The sequence below is a fragment of the Crocodylus siamensis genome, chromosome 6 (genome assembly GCF_052110815.1).
Source record: "Crocodylus siamensis isolate JL-2025a chromosome 6, ASM5211081v1, whole genome shotgun sequence".
Taxonomy (NCBI): Eukaryota; Metazoa; Chordata; order Crocodylia; family Crocodylidae; genus Crocodylus; species Crocodylus siamensis.
The window spans coordinates 48,503,945-48,518,936 of NC_143400.1; the positions used below are offsets into that span (position 1 = coordinate 48,503,945).

Genomic DNA, 14,992 nt, shown 5'->3' on the forward strand with positions numbered 1-14,992 from the left:
ATTTCTTATGCAATTTGGGTATTTGTGTTATGCCAAATTTTGTCCAGTGCCAGTCTGGGGAAAGATTTTGTTCTGTGATCTGAGCTGTGATATGACTCAATTCTTAAGGCAAAGTTGTCTCGCGGAAAATAAACTTTGAGTTTTCTTCAAGGCTTATGGAAAAGAGATACTACATTGCAGGCTTTTTATGGTTCTCTCTCATTGAGGACTGCAATATATATCATAATTAAAGAAATAATATTATTAAAGCACCCAGGGCAGAATCTTATTTTACTTCATATAAGCAAACAGAACTTACCCAGGTATTAACTGCCCTTTTCTTCACTTACACACAGTTTATGATATGTAAGTGTTCACTTAGCTACTAAGCATTCTGAGTAGCCTGCAGTATGTACCTGAGAAAGCCTAAATCTTAAATTTGTAGCTGGGCAAATCCCCATTATTAGTGGGTGCTAATAGGAGGCTGTGATCTTGATTCCAGGTCCTTGGCCTGGAAAACATAGCTGCTCATTTCACCCTGCCACCCAGAGCTGGTCACTCAAGATTATCAAGCCTGTTCTGAAGTTTTCAGCCAGGCCCAGCCCTTGGCCCACTCCCTGGCACCACAGTGACTGTTCGGGGTCATCTATCCTCAACTTCCTCCATACAAAGTTCTGACACAGAAGAGGCCTATTTGTTGCACTTGGTGAACATGTCTTAGGCCTACCATGAACAATTATAAGCCCCCTAAAAAAGGGAAGCCACTGAGAACACAACAACTGACTACTTGGGACAAATGAAAAAGAAAACATAAATGGGAGTGAGGGTTATGGGTTCCAGACAAGGGATCCAGAAGGGGACACCAAGCAGAGTATGCTAGCCAGTACCCACTGCCCTCTAAATGAGTTAAGAGAGCCTGTGGAAGCTGACCAGGGAAACTCTGCCCAGAGATGTGAGCAGACAAGTCACAGGAAGATAGTCCCACATTTGCCCAGATTGCTCCTGGCTAGAGCTTCCTTCCTGGTCTCATAGATGGTCAGCTTGGCCAGAGCATAGAGGAGCTTGACCAGGAGGTCCCAGGGATTGGGACATGGATAGGGAGTGCATAACAAAAAGGTGGGGGGAGAAGTACAAGCAGAACCTCCGCAGGAGTTTCTGGAGGAGATGGAAGAGGAGCTTCAACCTGGCACATTCAAAGTTGGCATATACTAGGGCCTCCCTCTGGTGACAAAAGTGGTAATAGTCAGGGGTGCTCATAAAATGCATCAGATACATACCTATGGTGATGGTTCCATGAAGGAGCCACCAGTTGAGGTCCCTGGTGGCTTGTCAGGCTGGAATTCAGACTTGCCCACTGGGGACCCTTGCTCCTGCCCTTGTCTAGGGTGTCCCACCACTTCAGACATAAGGACAGGAAGATGAGCATGTGCATATAGAGCTGGCAGTGGTGGGCTGTTTGGAGGTGGGCTGGCTTGGTATCCCCCAGCCTGCTAATATGGTGAGATGGGGAATGCCATGGGGCCTGCCAAGGCAGCAGCCCCACTAATAGCTCCAGAGCGCTGGGGGATATGAGTTAGTGGGATTGCCCTTGCCCAGGATCTAGTCAGTATAGATTTCATAGACATTAGGGCTGGAAGTAGGCAGCCTTTACCTCCTGGAGTAAGCCTGGCTTAGAACAGGAACTTTCTGAGTAACATGTCTTAATCTGATCTCAGATCGTTTTGTTGTTTCTTCTGGCTCATGCTCTAACCATTCTCCCTGCTTCATCTCCTGTATTCTTGAACTAGCATGCTCTCTGACTCCCCTCTCTGCTTCCTGAATTTGCGTTGTTCTAGTCTCCGCTCTTGGGCTGACCTGTCTTCCTGACCTGGTTTGCCCCTGCATTCTGCTCACTCCTCCTGACCCTGGTTAGCACCTTGCTTACAGAGTGGCCTCAGACCTGGTTGCCCATGATACAGCATTATAGTTAGGTGCTCAGGAGGAAGGCACTCCTAGATGATAATAATAGACTACTACTTTGGTTATTTGCCCAGGAAACTGAACATTTAGATTGTTAGTTCTTCCTCACACAGAGGAGTTTTTAATTTGGTTTTCTCTGACTTTCTAGTACAGTGCCTTAACCAACAGGATGCAAGTTGGGAACTGTTAAGTGCCCCCCCACTCCCCTCAGCTTTCCTTTTGAAGCTGAGGCACAGTAGTTTGAATTTAATTCATTAGATAAAATTAGTTGAGAGCAATAGGGAAATTTCCATCACATTGGGAAAAGTATGCAGCTAGAACTCAGGACTGCTTCCTTTCTAGACCAGCAGCTAGCTCACCAAATCACACACACTCTAGGTCCTGATGGCCCTTATGGAGCTACATTTTTTTCTCTAGGTTGCCCAGAGAGTCAGCTTGAAGAGGAGGGCTGAACATGCTACCAAACACCCCCCAGCTTGTGACCTGATGTTTAGAAGACAATGCTTCTAACAATGCTTTAATTCATTGTCCACCACCACTAGCATCAGCATCAACATCAGCATCAAAAGTACCCAAACAGAGCTGTCACAAAGCCTTCTTTTTATAAAGGAACTGACAGCAAATAGGAAACATGCAGTGTTGTGTTGTGTTGGACGTATGATGTTATTCATGGTGTGGTGGCTTATCTTGTGTTTTTATGTCTATACATGTATTACAAAAAAAAGGAATACTTAAAAAAAATGTATCTTTGGAAGCTTTAGGATTGAAATCCCCTTTGTCAGACTGAGGAAGTACCTGTGGTTGGTCCTGGATGGAAGAAATAGTAAAGAAGCCAGAGGCTGTCCTGGCATACAATGCATGCATGAAAGCCAGTCAGTGAAAATGGATATAGAGGCATTTAGCAAGGCACTAAGGTGCCTGCTACTTTTGGAGCAGTAATAAAGGAGCCCAGGTGCAGGTTGCTAGGGCAACAATAGGGAGCCAATGACCTACACCTGTTAGCAGTCAGCTGACCAGAAGGGGAAAGGCCTGGTTTCTATATAAATCCCAGGCAGCCAAGGGGGAAGGAGCTCTGTCTGAGTGAGAAAAGAAAAGAGGCCTGAATGCATAAGCAGCTTGATACGGGTGAGGGATAGATGACCCTTGGGGTGGCTCGAGTGATGTTTTAGCCCAGCGGCATGAAATTATGTTATTGCCCAGGGGCTGGTGTTTTGTTTGCAGTTGTAACTGGTGGCTTGGGTGAGGCTATAAGGGGATGGAAGAGGCCTCATAGGGGGTCCATGGCAGCGTTGGGACCCAGGCACAGGAGAGTGCACGGTATTGGATGTGTGCTGACCCTGAACACAAGGGAAGTTGGTGCACTGGGGGTGTGCCAACCCGAGCGTCAGAGAAGGCGCTGCACTGGGGGTGCGCCCACCTGAGTGCCAGGGAGGATGCAGTATTGAGGTGTGCTGACCCTGAGCCCCAGAGAGGGGGCAGTGAGAAGCCCCAGAGAGAACATGAGACTGAAGAACGTTTGTTACACCAGCGAAACTTGGAGCATAGTAAAGAGGTGGCTGGAGCCACCATAGCCCATAAGGCTGGGGTGCAAAGAAACACTCATTACAGAAACAGGGCTAGTGTACAGGAGGAAAACTGGGTCCAGGGAGATGAAGAGGCAGCCTCCCTATTATGTATACTTGACATCAAAGATGTGGCGGGTGAGAATTGAGGGTGCTTTGTAGATTGACTGAACATGGTAAGGGGCATCAAGGGAGATCACAGCGACCCCTAGCATGCCCTCCTGTTACAAGGCATCAGGGGGTGAGGGACAGGCTGGGGTGGGGGTAGGGGGCAAAGGGGGATGTAGCAGCACAAATAAAAATGCAGAGGTGCCTGGGGTGTCAGATGTCTGGCAGGTCACAGCATGCCATAATTCCATTGTGTATATTGAATCCATGAGTTTCTGTACCTACTACCTAAGAGGCTGATGAAGTTCAGTTCATAGGCTCAGCTCTGAAAAGTGGTTTGTACACTCAAACACCTAACCTCACACCAGAACTGAAGACAACTTCCTACAGTTCAAAACACAAAACCTGTCACTTATCTCCAGTACCCCCACAAACTGCACACCAGAATCTATCGAAGATGGCAAAACCCAACTACCTGTGGGGCACATTCCTCATGAAAAAAACATTCTACCTCCAGTCTCTCAGGCCTGATCCTGAGAGGGAACAAATTACAGTGCAAACTACTCTTCAGCTATCCGGCTTCAGATAGCTTCCCTGAGCCCATGCTTCAGTTCAGGCATACGGATCCAAAGTGGATTCCAAAGACTCACAAAGCCCTACCTGGCAGCTATAACTGTAAGGTAATGTCTCCTGATGTCCAGCCTGAATCTTCTGTCTAAAAATTTGTGGATGCTATTCCTAGTAACCCTCAGTGGTGCCTGGGGGAACAGACCCTGACCAATTTCCACTGGTCCCCCCAGTGAGTTTGTTAATGGCCATCAGATCCCCTCTCAGCCTTCTCTTGTGGAGGCTGAATAAATTCAGGCCCTTTAGCCTCTCTTCATAGGGCCTGCCCCACTGCCCCTTGACCATGCGAGTGGCCCTCCTCTGGACCCTTTCAATGCTAGCCACATTCCTCTTGAAGTGCAGTACCCAGAACTGGATGCACTACTCCAACTGTGGCCTGACTAAAGCTGCATAGAGGAGATGGATCACCTCCCTGGACCAGTTTGTGATGCACCTGTAGATGCACAACGAGGTGCTGTTAGCCTTACTGACTGCTTCCTCATATTGATGGCTCATGTTCATCCTGGAGTCAACAATGAATCCAAGATCCCTTTCTGCGACCATGTTGACAAGAAGTGTTCCCCAGCCTATAGGTGTGTTGCTAGTTCCTTCTCCCTAGATGTAGCAGCTTGCATTTGCTTGCTTTGAATTCTATCCTATTCTCATTTGCCTACCTCTGTAACTTGTCTAGATCTAGCTGGATTCTGTCCCTCCACACCAGCATGTCCACCTCGCCCCACATTTTGGTGTCATCAGTGAATTTGGACAGTGTACTTTCCACACCCACATCCAGATCACGGATAAAGATGTTGAACAGTACAGGCCTCAGGACCAAGCCCTGGGGGACTCCACTGCCCACATCCCTCCAGGTTGAAAATGACCTGTCCACCACCACTAGCCAGTGGCCATCTAGTCAGTTTGCTACCCGTCTGACTGTGTAGGCATCAATGCCTCAGTCACCAAGTTTTTTTAAGAGAATGAGGTTGTAGCAAAACCCCCAGTTTTTTTAAATTATTATTTATCTTAAAATACATTCCCTCCCCTTCCCCAACCATTTCTGACTTTTCTCTCCCTCTCTGTTCCCTATAGATACGTACAAGTGAGCTCAAAATTAGGATAAGCTTTAAGCATTTTTATTTTTGTTGGCAAGTTTTTGGTTTTGGATGTCCATTGTTTTATGATCATTAGGTTTGTATTACTTTTTACTCTTGTTTTTTACTGTTGTATATAGTATTGTCATTTTTTTTACTGATTTTTGTTGTTGTTGTTTCATATGGATATTGTATGGTTTAGGCCTGTGTTTGTAAGTGAACCAAAGTAATCTCAAGTTTCCATTGTATATGTCAAGCCTCCAGCTTCTGTCCTCTGCCTGGGCATCCCATGTTGCAACAATATGATTCATTGTACCCCTCCCATGAGAAACAATGGTAGCAGGCCTCTACTGAATGGCCTGTAATGACTGGGCCATCACCTCACATTGATTCATCCAGGAACTAGGGACCTCACCCAGGAACAGAGACAAGACCAGCATTTGAAAAACAAAAGACCCTGCAAAACCAGAAACTCTACCCTTACAGACACCTGAAACTGCACATCCCTGCATGGAGCACACATGCTTGGTACGCCAGGGGCTGACCCTTGCCTGGGCATGCCTCCTGCCACTAGGGTCACACAAGGTCTGCCCCTATAAAGAGGGGCAGTGAAGACAGACCCAGTGGGAACACCATTTCCATTCAGACCAGACCAGCTTCATGTCACCTATCCACCCAAGAGGCCCTGCCGGTGACCCCCTCTGGACAACATCTACTGGACAAAGACCCCTTTTCAGCCTGGATAGGTAGACATTACCTGCATACCTCCCCCTACAATTTGGACTCTCTCTTTCCTCCTGGACTTCACTGGACTTCAGCCCCTGCACCAAGCCTCTTTAACCCCTGCTGCTATTGTGTGTGGGTGGGTGGGTGCAAGGGAACCAATCTGGCATCGTGTCACCATCTCCCCTGCTCAATAAAACCACTGTCATTTGCAACCCCGAGTTGGGTCATGTTTTACTGAATCCCAGTCCCTTCCCTATCTTAAATTCCAGCCTCATTCTCTCTTTCTTTCTCAGCTCCAGTTCCCACCCTCTCTGCTAGTTTCCCCATCTCCTCTCAATTTTGTCTCCCCCTTTCTGCCACCTCTCAGCCTCTCCTTGCTTTTGTGCTCTCCCTGCTGCTTTTCCTGTGACTTTCTGCTGCCTCTCTGTTTTCCGGCTTCCCCCTTTCCCCCACCCCCGCAGCTTCCCAGCTCCTATTAGCTATCCTGCAGTTCTCTCCAGCTTCCAGCACCTACAGCCACTCTCTGCAACTTCTTTAGCTGCCCCAGAGCCATCCTCTGGCTCCCCACAATTAGAGCTCCTCTTTAACCCCCACACTTTCTCTTAATCCCATTTTTCCCCTTCCCCATCTACCACTTCAGCTTCCCCATAGCTCTGGCTCCAGTCCCACACTCTGTGCCAGCATACTTCCCTGTTCTGCAGGTTTTGGATGTTGTCTTTTAATCAATTAAGATCAGTTAACCTAAAGTTACCCCCGAGCCTCAGTTCTTCAGCCCAGGCCCCTGTAGTCTGCCAGTTCTAATCCCAGTCCTGGTAACTTTAACTCCCTACACTTCTATTTTCTTACCTTAACCTTTCTACAGGTATCCCAAGTACACCAAGCACATAAATATATACATATCACAATACCCAACTTAGGAACTCACTTGTGTGTATGTGTAGGTGGGTGGTATGTAAATTAGTGAACACACACACACACATGCACGCACATGTGCGCATGACTGGAAGAGGGCCAACATGGTTCCCATCTTCAAAAAGGGGAGGAAGAAGGACCCAGGAAACTATAGGCCAGTTAGTCTTACCTCGATCCTAGGCAAGCTGTTTGAGAAAATTATGCTGGCACACATCCATGAGGGGACTGCATGTTTAGGGGCAACCAACAAGGGTTCATCAGTGGCAGGTCCTGTCAGACCAACCTGGTGGCCTTCTACAATCAGATTACCAGATCATTAGATGCAGGGGTAGCAGTGGACATAGTCATCCTGGACTTCTGGAAGGCATTCGACACTATCTCTCACCCCATTTTCATTAAGAAATTGGGGGACTGTGGTGTTGATGCCCACACAGTCAATTGGGCCGCCAACTGGCTGGTGGGCTGCACCTAGAGGGTGGTAGTGGATGGGTCCTTCTCAGCTTGGAAGGATGTGGGAAGTGGGGTTCCGCAAGGCTTGGTTCTCAGGCCCACACTGTTCAACATCTTCATCAGTGATTTGGATGTGGGGGTAAAAAGCACCCTGTTCAAATTTGCTGATGACACTAAGATGTGGGGGGACGTGGGCACACTAGAAGGTAGCATCAGGCTACAATCAGACTTAGGTTATAAGGGTGGGCGGATGTGAATAGGATGGGATTCAACACAGACAAATGCAAGGTGATGCACCTGGGGAGGAACAACCGGCACCATACCTACAGGTTGGGGAACTCCCCTCTTGTCAGCACTGAGGTGGAAAAGGATCTTGGAGTCATAATTGACTCCAAGATAAACATGGGCTGGCAGTGTGGGGAGGCAGTCAGGAAGGCCAACCGTACCTTGTCATGCATCCACAGATGCATCTCGAGCAGGTCCAAGGAGGTGATCCTCCCCCTCTATGCAACACTGGTCAGGCTGCAGTTGGAGTACTGTGTCCAGTTCTGGGCACCACACTTCAAGAGGGATGTGGACAGCATGGAGAGGGTCCAGAGGAGGCCCACTCGCATGATCAGGGGACAGCAGGGCAGGCCCTATGAGGAGAGGCTACAGGACCTGAACCTGTTCAGCTTCCAAAAGAGAAGGCTGAGGGGGGATCTAGTGGCCTGTTATAAACTAGTCAGGGGGGATCAGCAGGCATTGGGGGAGTCACTATTCCCCAGTGCACTGCCAGGAGTGACCAGGAATAATGGTCACAAGCTGGCAGAGGGTAGGTTTAGGTTAGATATCAGGAAGCACTACTTCATAGTCAGGGCGGCTAGGGTCTGTAACCAACTTCCAAGAGAAGTGGTGCAGGCTCCTACCCTGGGGGTTTTTAAGAGGAGGTTGGATGAACATCTTGCTGGGGTTGTTTGACCCCAGTATTATTTCCTGCCATGGCAGGGGGTCGGACTAGATGATCTACTCAGGTCCCTTCTGACCCTAGAAACTATGAAACACACACACACACACACACACACACACACACACACACACGATCTATAGATATATAGATACTCTGTGTGTGTGTGGTATATGAATTAGTAATCCGCATATGTGTATTGAATGTGCAGGTGTTGGTAACTGATTCTGTCTAAATTTGGTGTGTATAGTGTGTGCGAACCTAGACTAATTATTTTTAACGTATGTGCCTGAGCTGGTAGTGTGAATGTGTATGCCTAATAGGGGTGTATGCACCTAGTGAGTGTGTGCTTGATTGATTTTTATGTGTGCATGTGCAGTTGTACATCATGCCCTCCTGTCTAACAGCGCAATATTGAGATGCTGAGCGTTGGCCTGACCCTTCAGGGCAACATGGTGAGGAAATGGTCTCAAAGTCCAGGAAGATGACATGCACCCCAACACTCTTTGTCCAGGGACTTTGTGACCTGATCATAAAAAGAAACCAGGTTAGTCAGGCAGGACCTGCCCTCAATGAACCCATGTTGGTTGCCCCTGAGCATTACCTCTCCTGCTGGGCCCTTGCAGATGTGCTCCTTGATAATTTTCTCAAAGGTCTTCCCAAGGAGTGAGGTAAGACTGACTGACTTATAACTGCCGAGGTCCTCCTTTCTACCCTTCTTGTAAATGAGGATCATGGTGGCCCTTTTCCAGTCCTCTGGTACCTGTTCAGAGCCCCACAAGTGCTCATATAGCCATGCCAGGGGCTCCGCTATGACCCCTGCCAATTCCCTGAGCACCCTTGGGTGAAGAGCATCTGGACCTACTGATTTAAACATGTCCAGACCCTCCAAAAGTTCCCTAACTAGGTTATCCCTGACCCTAGGCATGGCAGTGCCTCCCCTGGGTCCATCTGTAGTCCTAGTGAAGGAAATGTCCTGGTCCCTGTTCAGGAATATGGAGGCAAAGAATTCATTAAAGAGGTCATCTTTTTCATTTGCTGCAATCACCAGATTGCCAAGCCTGTCCTGTAGGGGCCCCATGATACCCAGTGCCTTCTTCTTACTCTCTATGTATTTGAAAAAGGACTTTTTGCTATCCCTAATTCTGGTCACCAGCCCTAGCTCCATCTCTGCCTTGGCCTTCCTAACAGCCTCCCTGCAATCATGAGCAACGGAGGTGTAATCCTGCTTGGTGATAGCTCTTTGCTTCCACTGTTTGTATGACTCCTTTTTTGCCCCAGGAATTCCTGAATGCCTTTGCCAAGCCATGTGGTTTTTTTAGCACTCCTGCCCGCCCTGGTGCACATTGGGACTGACTCCCTTTGAGCTCGGAGGGTCGTCTCCTTGAGGAACAACCACCCGTCTTGGACTCCCATCTTATTGAAGCTCCATGAAAGTAGTAGATGCAAGATTAGGCCTCTGGGTTGCTCTGGCTGTAGTGTTAAATAAAAGCTAGACTGTGGATCCTTTACTCATATTATAGAATGAATACTTCCATGGTTAGACCTATTGACTTCAATATAATTATTTTCCTGAGTAATTATTCAGTTGCATGAGCAAGGGGTTCACCAACTGACTCACAGGGAGCAATGACAACTGGGTATCAGCAATGTGTAAATGTAGCTTTCAAAATAACTTGCTTCTGTTCACTGAGCTTTGCAGCCCACAGCCACTCTGATGATGTAATACTACTGCCTGTACTGAAGTTACTTCAGATATTAATTTGGCTTCCAATGTTTACATAAAACTAACTGGATTTTCCCCAATGTCCTCTGAAGTAGTGATGAGCAATAGTTAATTACTATTTTTCTATCTTATGGAAGAATTACTGGCTCCCTAAAACATTTCCACCATTTGCTACTCTGGAGGTTAGTTTAAAAGTGTGCCAGGAATGAAGTCATCAACCAATTTTGCTATAAATAATGAGGCCAGATCCTCAGCATGTGAAAATCAAGAACTCCATTGGCTTCAATGGGCACCGACAGTTTTTACCTGCTGAGAATCTGTCCCAAAAAGTTTTGTTTCTTATGCTCAGTTGGTCTGCAAGGCCTCATTTACTTACTAAAATTTAGCACCGATTTTCCATTTTTTTTTAGCAACCCTTGAAGTCAATTCGTGTTCCCTGTTGCTAGACATTTAATAAAGGGGCCAGATTCATCCTGGGCACAAATTTCCTTGGTTTCAGTGCTGCTACACCAGTTGATACCACTGAATTTTAACAAACCCCTGTGCAACTTGTTAGAGGTTGAAATTCTGCTTTATGGTCATTGCAGAGACTTTTTAATAATGCTCAGTGGGGCCTATTAAAATTAGCAATACACCACTGAGAGTTGATCAGTGGAGCTGAATTCTGAAGGAATAAATCAATTCATATTATAGATTGATATTATTGTAAGTACAAGTGTGTGTGGACAGGAGGTCTGATGATTCCTAATGTGCCTAAATACCAAGAGGTGATGGTCACCTTAAATGTCCCTAGGGTAAACAAATCTGCATCTTTTTTCCAATATATTTGCTGCAGTTAGGAAGCAGATTAAAAAAGCTAAAGTAATTATTGCTGAGGGTGTGTGGCTGAGGTGAATGGCATTTTTGTTGTTTGAAAAGAGTAGGAGAGAGAGATGCAATATTAAGTCTGCACCACAGCTCAGGTGAAATTAATTGCATGGTCTCAGAGTAATTCTAGAGAAAGGAAGTTAGCAGAGAAAAAAAATCTAAGGATTTTGTAGGGATTATGCAACCTGTTCAGAGTTACTCTTAATGAAGTTAGGGGCCTTCTTCCCATAGCAGGCTTAAAAACATCCTCTAAATACAAGATTTCATACTTAACAGTGACTGATGGGATTTAGCTAAGAGGTGAGAAGCTTGATGGACCAGAAATTCTGCCAGCATCCCTCTCAGAAGTTCAAGCCAAGGCCATTTCACCGTAGCCAGTTATACTTGTGATATAATTCACTGTATGTCCATGCATTTTCCATTAAACCTGTGCTTTCATAGACAATCCCAGCCTGCTGTGTTAAAAGATGGGTGGATGTATGGTGCTTTCAATGTAATATCCAGAGATAGGAATAGAATACCATGGGAAAATGCATACAGATATAAATAAGGGACAAACCACTATGAGGCCCTTGTAACATGTTACACTTCAGATATGTTTTATTCGGATCATAGTAAGCATTACAAGAAATTATAAAGTTTCTTGAACAGCCTCACTGTAATGCTAATTACAATCTAAAATGCATCCTAAGCACTAGAGCCACTGAAGACTCCAGTGTCCTAGGGCGGTAGGGGGGACCAACAAGCAGCCATTTGTCATCCAGTTGACATTGCGCTGGAATCTCCCACTTGTATTACCTCTGTGGAGAAGTCCAACATTAGTTTAACATGTGTTAGGCAATATCATCTGGAAATACTCCTTGCCAGAAAGTTCTAACTTTGCTATACTGCAATGTCACTTAGCACATATTTTACTTCTTGAATACTGGGACACTAGGGGCATCTATATATGTGTAGGGAGCTGGCTGCCACACGCTGGAAATCCAGTGCATCAGATCAGACCTGATTAATCAAGTCTACTGGAGAACAGTAATAAACGTGTTCCAGCAGACTCTGGTGTCACACACGTCAGTGTCCCCACACCAAAAAATGATGGTGGGGTTCTTTGAACTAAAGCTTGTCCAATGAGCTTTAGTTCAGAGTGCCCCACCATCATTTTTTCAGCATGGGGGATGCTGATACATGTGATGCTTGGGCACTTTAAATTAGTGAGACTTTCTAATTAAAGTGCCTCTCTGCACCTCCCGGAGCATGTGTAAAAATGCCCTATCATTTTAAGTGTAGTTATCATGCTAAGTGGAATGTGTGACAAGGTGCTGAGGTCTCCTAGTACATAGAAAGCCAGGAGGGTGATGGGGTCAACTCAGGCTATAATTTACAAAGGCCTGGTTATTATGGAGTTTTGTCTATGCTGCAAATAAATTGTATGATATTCCAGTTACTATAATAAAATCCCTGGACCAATTTAGGCCTCTGCTAGGAGTGGCACAATGTTATATATGGTTTGCCTTGTTTTCATAAGTTACTAGTGATTTGGGATGTCGCATTTTTCAGTGGCTCAACTTAACACTCCTAGAAAAGACATGATGCTCATCACTTCTTCTTATGACCTTAAACTCAGGGTGGCATTCCTTTAACCCAGGGCTATCCAATTTCTATGTGGCTGGGGACTGAATACCCTGCACTCTTCACCACCAGAAGCCATAAACCTGGGGCCTGGACCAGGGTGAGCCACAGGCACTCTGAGCTGCATACTAGACAAACACCCCCATGATGCATCATGTGCCATCCCCTCTATCCCACACAGCCTAGAAAAAAGGAGAAACAAAGGACACTTCTACACATGACCTGGGGGTGAGAAGGGGCAGCACTTTGATTAGAGCAGCTTCAAGAGCCACCTCATCTCCTGTATCAGCATCCATGCATTTGAAAATGGTAGTGGGGTCTCTTGAACTAAAGTTTGTTTAACTAGCTTTAGTTCAAGCACCCTGGCCAGAACAGGCAAAAACTGTCACTTCTGTCTGCACCCTAAGTCCTCCCTTTTCCCATGGGAGTGTCTTCCTTTCAGAATTATGGAGGAATACTCCCTCTTGATTTCTCTCCTGTCTGCTTCTCTGCCTATACATGGATTGGTCTCTACCTCTTCTACAGTTGGTATTTTTCCACCACATTACATCTTCTTTAAATTTTTAAATGAAAAAGTAGATCTTCAAATAAGTTATGTTTTTAATATTTATTGTCCTCTAGACAAATCAAAATAATTAAGATATGTTCACCCTCCCCCCATCCCACCTTCTAAAATTCAAGAAATGTTCAATCATATATTTATATACTAGCGGAAATACACATTCTTCACCCAGGTTGTTATTTTTGTCATTGCAGTGTTTGTTTATTTTCAAAGAACATAATACAACATATTTAACATTTGATATTTAATGTGAAGTGACATGTCAAATGACATCCAAATGCATTTGTCCTGTTTGGAGGTTTGCTACACCTTAACCAGCATTCCAAAGATGCTGGAGAACCTGTTGAGGGAGAAAATGGGTGTTTTCATTATGGAATGTGCAATGCAGATGTTTTTCTTCCTTTTCTTCAGTCACAGAGTGCTGCCTCCTGGCTTCAATGGCATTTCACCAATACATGGCAATATGCAACCCTTTGCGTTACACAGGCATTATGACATGAACACTCTGTGCACAATTGCTACTTGGGTCATGGGCTTGTAGATTAGCAATGGGACTAGGACACACAACTTTATATTAAGATTGCCTTTCTGTGGAAGCCACATTGACCACTTTCTTTAATGAGATTCAGGTCATTACAATGGCTGTGTTTCCCATCACAGCCCTTTTCCTGATGATCATTTTTCCCTACGTTTGCATCCTTGCCACTATCCTTAAGATATCCTCAGCTGAAGGCAGGTCTTTTCCACTTGTTCCTCACATCTGATGGTGGTGTTTCTCTTCTATGGCAAAGCTGGCTTCATGTATTTACAACCAAAATCCAGCTACTACTCCACATGTTGACAAACTACTTATTTTATGCCATTGTGACTCCACTGTTAAATCCTATGATCTACAGTTTTTAAAATAGAGAGGTAAAAGGAGCCCTTAAGAAACAATATAAGAAAGTATTTTCCTTATGGCCATAAAGAGAGAGATGGAAGATAAGTATATCCTTAAAATTCTTGTGTGAGGACTGCTGCAAAATGATGATTTTTTTACATTATTCTGGCACCATTCATTTTAGAAGGAATTAACTTGGTTTTACATTAGAGGCAACATAGGCTGAACCAGACCCCCAGTATATATTCTAATCTTAATCACTGAGTCTCTTTGAGCAGATACCTAGGTGTTTTACATTACTGTGGCTTAATTTTAATCAGTGGTGTCCAGTCACCAACTGGAATTGCTGTAGCCCACCTTTCACAACACTGAAGTCAGTGAGCCAGCCTATAACTGGTGTAGAGTTGAAATTACTGAATATGAGTTAGTTACACTTATTTAGTTTAGGCAGTTGGCAAGGAAAACTTAATGCATTTGTATTACCATAGAGATATATTCTACTGAAATCAATATTGTTATGGCATATTTCTCATGATCTCGTCTCATAAAAATCATAACCTTTTGCTATATTTAATGGTTTAATAAAAAATGCATGGGTTCTATGTTTTCCATTGTCTATTATTTTTTGTTAAAGAAAATGGGAACCGTGATGTTTGAAACTTAGCTAATACATTAGGGGTCCTGGGTTATATTATTCAGTTTACTACTGAAGCAAAAAAACCCAAACTTTATTGGAATGTGTATTAATTTGCTATACATTAGGTATAAAAATGCAATTAACTAGTCAAAAATAATTTAAAAATACTGTTTATTTAGTCCTGTAGTCATTAGAATTACATGTGCATCTCTTTTCTAGATTAATAAAACAAAATCTAGCCTTCTTGTGTACCTTGTATATTTGATACTTCACTGAAAGTTATTTCCACACCTGAGTTATTGTTTCTAGCTAAAACTAAAAAAAAATGCCTGTAGGGCTGTGAAATAGGAGCTAG

General features: G+C 44.9%; 1 pseudogene; it reads left to right on the plus strand.

The window, feature by feature from the left end:
* The first annotated feature begins 13,379 nt into the window (after nucleotides 1–13,379).
* On the plus strand, nucleotides 13,380–14,086 carry LOC149862744 (olfactory receptor 10C1-like; annotated as a pseudogene).
* The last annotated feature ends 906 nt before the right edge of the window (nucleotides 14,087–14,992 follow it).